The following is a 6,000-nucleotide window of genomic DNA, read 5'->3' as shown; positions in this document are numbered from 1 at the left end:
AAAATAAATAAATAAATAAATTCACCATTTGTATTAATCAAAGTTCTCCAGAGAAACAGAACCAATAGGATATAAATATAGAAAAAGATTTCTTATAAGTAATTGGCTCATGCGATTACAAAGGATGAGAAGTCTCACGGTTTGTTGTATGCAAGCTGGAGAGCCACAAAAGCCAGTGGTATTGGTCCAACTCTGAAGGCGTGAGAACCAGGAGTGTCAAGGACAGGAAAAGATTGATGTCCCAGCTCAAGAAATCAGGCAGGAAGAAAAAGGGGTGAATTCCTGCTTCTTTGGCGTTTTTGTTCTATTTAGGCCTTCAGCAGACTGGAAGAGGCCCAGCCACTTTGGGAAGGACAATCTACTTTACTGAGTCCCCTGATTCAAATGCTAAACTATCCCATCTAGAAACACCCGCACAGACACACCCAGAAATGATGTTTAATCTGGACACTCTGTGGTACATTCCAGCTGTGTAAAATTAACCATCACACTGTTTTAAAAATATCCTAAACATCATATTTAAAACCTGTATGTAGTGACTCTGGATGATATTTCAAAACCAAAAGGTCAATTATTGAAGCCACGTTTATAAGACACCCTTTTCTACCATCATCCTTGGATTAGTTTAAATGGGAAAAATTATAGACATTTTTAGTTCAATCTGAGGAAAGCATATAGCTATAACCTGAGAATGTTTCAAATGTCAGTTTGGTGTTGCTTAATAATCTAGCACTGTATAAAGAAATCATGATGAAAATCGTTGTGTCTACATGCTTTATTATTGGTAATCTGTATTATCACTGTTTCTGAAAAGAACCTACTAATAAAATGCTAATTTGCTCTCCTACATATGGACTTCCAGACTTGATTTCCTACCTAACCACCCAAATATGAATTTACATTGAGCACCACCGTGACTCTAATGATAAACAAATCAGCCCCTTATTAATCACATAGAATTCAAATTATTATTTTTTTCTCTCCTTTTAACTTGCCTGGCAAAAGTTTTCCTTACCATGTTAGCATTCTTTATAGTCTATAACTAGTTCAGAATATTGTCACACACACACCCAAGGCTGAGGGGGCAGAGCCACGAATCAGATGGACCTGAGGATGGAGCAAACAGAATATCCAGCCAAAGAGGATTATTCTCAAGCCTTAAACTCTAATGAAATTTGCTCTACCAGGCATCGAACTTGCTTGGAACTCATGACCTCTTTTTTCCTTCCAATTTTACTCTTTCAGAATAAAAATATCTATCCTATGCGTGACTCGCCATTGTATTTTGGAAGCAGATAGCTCATTGTCTAGTTTCACAGGTTCACAGATGCAGAGGAATTTTGTCCCAGGATGAATCATATTCTGAGTCTAATCCATAATTTATTCGAATGATATTTTGAACTTAGAGATGATGCTGGAATGGGGTTCAGACTTTGGGAGATGTTGGGATGAGGTGAAATTTTGCCTGTAAGGAGGACATGAATTTTGGGAGGCCAGTGCAAGAGTGCTATGGGTTAATTTGTGTCTCCCAAAAATTTGTATGTTGAAGTCCTAACCCCAAGTACTTCAGAATGTGACCCTATTCAGAGATAGGATCTTTACAGAGGGATTCAGGTTAAAATGAGGTCAGTAAAGTGGGTCCTAATAGAATAAGACTGACAGCCTTAGAAAAGGAGGAAATTTGGACACAGAGACACCCATAGAAGGAAAACAATGTGGAAAGACACAGGGAGGAGATCAACATCTACAAGGCAAGGAAAAAGGCCTGGAACAGATCCTTTCCTCACAGCCCTCAGAAGGAACCAACACCGCTGATACCTTGATTTTGGGCTTCTAGCCTCCAGAGTTGTGAGACAACAAATTCTGTTGTTTAAGCCACCCAGTCTCCAGTACCTTGCTACAGCAGCCCTAGCAAACTAATACGACACCATTTAATAATAACAATTTAACATGAAAAACATGTTAATATTTTTCCAACTTTATTGTGATATAATTGAAAAATAAAAATTGTATATATTTCAGGTATACAACATGATGTTTTGATATGCATAGATACTGCGAAATGATTTCTACAATCAAACTAATTAACATATCTATGATCTCACAGTTAACTCTGTGTGTGTATGTGTGTGTGTGTACACATGTGTGGTGAGAACATGTAGGATCTATTCTCTTAGCAAATTTCAAGTATACAATACATCATTATTAACTATAGTCACCAAGCTGTACCTTAGCTCTTCAGAATTTATTCATCCTGCATAGCTGAAGATTTGTATCCTTTGACCAGCATCTCCCCAAAACATTAATGTTTACATTATAGCATTTATGTGATATTTGAACATCTATTCAACAGATATTGATCACATTTTGCAGTAAGATATTGCTAAAGCTTTAATTCCCTTAGAAAACATATTTAAGGTTGAATCATATCTCAATAGTCGTGTATTATCTACCCATATCCTGTAGTTTTATTACTAATCAAAAAGGAAAAAGTCAAAATCCAATGCTCTGAGAGCATATGCAAAAGAAAAATAACTGAGAAATAATTGTAATTATGTCTCATTGACAATTATACTAACAATTCATTTTCAGAATTTGGCTGAACTTTAAATTTCAGAGCTAAAATCATTGTAACATACAACAGATTGAATCTTATAAAACAGAAGAGCTGATTTATTAAAAAATACATAATTCCCCATCAGATAAAACTTGTAGACAAATAAAAATAAAATAATAATAAAAGCCAGACTTCCTATTAACTCATTCAAATTGGACTAACAAAAACCCAAATAGCAAGCAAATGAGTGTCATTTTAAGTCATTCTGAGATCAGATTCAACTAAGAGTTCTCCAAAAAACAATGGCAATTAAATAAAATCACTATTCTTCATCATGAGAATTTTTGCTTACAAAATTTGAAACTATTTTAATGGAAAGCTCTACTTAAGTAGGAATTGTACCTATGAGTACTATAAATAGAGCAAAGAATGTCAAGTAGATTAGAAAAACTCTCACTCTTTTAGCTTCGACTGTTGTTTTCCATTTGTCCCTAGTGTCTTCCTTTGAAATAAAAAATAATAAAACATAGTTACTTCATTTATATGTTGTATGATTAAAGTAAGATGACCAATTATCATGTTGTAAATTAGTGCTGAATAATAATCCCTTTTGTTCTCCCAAGGTCTTCTTTTCAACCAGGAATGAGGGAGTTTGAATCATCTCTTTGTACTGGTGCAGAGCAGGATAGAGCCTCTTCGCCTGCCTGCCCCGTGCTGCCTTCCTCTCGGCTCCCTGCAGCCCATCGTTTTCCCTGAGCAACAACAGCCAGAACAAGAGCTCTGGGAGTCAGGGTCATGCACCTGGCAGCCTAAAGGATGGCTATTTCTGACATGAGAGAGCTAGGGCCACCTGCTCTTTTCCAGATGCCAGTTGATATCTCAGAAGAGCTGGCAAAACACTGATTTCCCTCGTCCCTCTCTTTCTTTATACCACCCAGTTCCCAAATGCTCTGACAGTATCACTGTACCTGGATATTAAACCACCTCTTTGAAGGGGAGTAAATAGGATGAGTAAGCATAGTCTGTTGGGAAAGTTTTAGAAGTTAATGAATGCAGAGTTATTTCTTTGATACGTGCTATATGGTTAGTCCTGTTGGAAATAATCTTCTCCTTGCCCTGGTGGATAGAGCCTGCCTTTAATAACATCCTGCTGTGTGTAGTGGCACAGAGAACAATGGAGTTCATCCCTCAGGGCATGAAGAACACAGTCAGATCTGCACAAAGGAAGACACGGCCTTGAGATACAGTCATTGAGGTGGAGCTGCAGCCACTGCATTCTTCAGGCTGGGAGAGACTGATAGGAAGTACAAGTGTCCCACTGACTCCATGTGTAATGAGGGCAAAGCTGGTCCAGCCACTGACAGACTCTGTGTCTTAATTTAGTTAACTTCTCCTGACAGGTGACAAATGATATGTACAGCCAATAGATGCTGCTCTTCAAAGTCTAAGAGTCCATTGTAGGCCCAGGGCCAATTAGAGTAAAACCCTTGAATAGGCTTTACTGAAATATATTAATGTTAAACATTTGCAAGCGTTCTGATTCAAGGCATTCTTCTTTTGATATTTGGTGTTTAAGACCTTTGTTTTCTCCAGCTGTTAGGGAAAAAATATCTTCAGCAAAGATCAGGTTGAATAGCTGGCCTTGGCTCTATTAGCCCTGGGCAGCGGGGGCTGCTGCTATAGAGCATTTTTGTTCATGAGGCAGGAACTTTCCCTACCTGTTTTCAGGCACTTCTGAAAGCTGGATACGACTGTTCTGAAAATGGACTGCCTCTCTGCCAAGGCGCATAGAAGATATTTGGTCACATAGTCTCCTTTCTATGACCTATTAAATGCCATTTATTCTATATACTGCAGGGCAGAACCAATTATTTATGGAGTGAGACATGATAGAAAGTCCCTTTGGAGTGACAGGGGCATGTGAGGAATCCTTCCCTATAGAAGTGAATAGTGATAGTGATAGTGAAATTAATTTATAGGTAAAATTTTTCTAAAGTCCTGTAAATATAAATGTCCCGTCTATAATTATAATACATTTATTGAGTGCTTACTGTGTGTCAGGCACTATTCAAAGACTTTCATGGTAGTAATCCATTTAATTCTTATAATAGCTATATGAGGTGGGATCTGTTATTACATATAAATTAAAAATAAGACACATAACCACTTTGCAGGGTTTTTGCAAGGATCACATGATGTAGGGCTGATGAAAACCATGGGCATATTGTACAGTTTGTAGTTCATTTCCTTCCCACTTAATAATAGACTTGAAAAGCAGCTCAGGTTTAAAGGTTAAATTTGTGTTAACAAGAGATAGAAGCAAAATATGGAAAAGTGAGACTGCCCTGGGGAAAGAAATTTCAATAATGTAAGTTTTTGGCTAGAAATCAAATTTGCTTTCTCTAAACAGAGCTGTCACCAGCCTGTAAGGAACTGAAACATTCTGAGGAAGGAGGAAACGAGTTATCCTACGAGTTATCCTACACTTGCACTGTTTTTTTTTTCTGCCTAGCACCTAGACTTCATAGAATGTAAATTACTAATTCTGATACCCTTTTATTATTCTACTCATTCATTCAATCAACATATTTATTACATATCTTCTACGTACCAGTCCTTGGCATAAGCACCAGATATCAGAGGTGAAGATTGTACTCTCTGCTCTCATAGCACTTAAAGTCTAGTGGGGAAGACAGACATTAATCAACTGTGCATGCATGAAAAATTACAGATTTAGAAACATGACTTGGAGAACATATGAAAAAGTCTTCCTGAAAAATTAGGGCTTAAACTGGGAGAAAAACCAGAAGGGTGTGGCAATACGGACAATATGAGAGATGGTCATAGGATTTTGCCACATGGAGGTTACTAATGACCATAGGAAGAGTTTTGTTGGTGTGTCTAAGGCAGAAGCCGGACTGGAGCATCCTAAGAGACTGAGAGAGGGGAAGAAAAGTCCTTTCAAGACATTTGATGAAAAGGAAAGAGAATGTATGTTGGAGGGGGAAAGTCAGAGGACAAAAGTATAAATACAATAGTTCAGCTTATTGTCATGTCAGCTGCCCACCCCCATCTCTGCCTGTAGTGGAAATTGCACATAAACAAGATAGTTGTCCCAGAGTGAGTGGTGCTTGGATCGGACAGGAACCAAAACTGTACTCATACAAAATACTGACATGACAAAATTTAATAGTATGTGCAGACTAATAAAAGTTCTATTGTAAAAAACCCTTCTTTGGACAAGGCAGTAGCTTTATGAAATATAATGCCTCTTTCATTTACAATAGAATTTTATCTGTGTTTCAATTAAAAATATGTTTTTAAAATAATATTTTCCAATACACTGTACAAACATGGCATAATTAGGCTAAACATACATCGTTTCAAATTTACTATCTCTTAAAATTCTGTTATGTGGATAAATCTGTGTACTAATAAGGTGT

Source organism: Cynocephalus volans, chromosome 9, assembly GCF_027409185.1.
Source record: "Cynocephalus volans isolate mCynVol1 chromosome 9, mCynVol1.pri, whole genome shotgun sequence".
NCBI classification, from domain to species: domain Eukaryota; kingdom Metazoa; phylum Chordata; class Mammalia; order Dermoptera; family Cynocephalidae; genus Cynocephalus; species Cynocephalus volans.
This window is presented reverse-complemented; position numbering follows the sequence as displayed.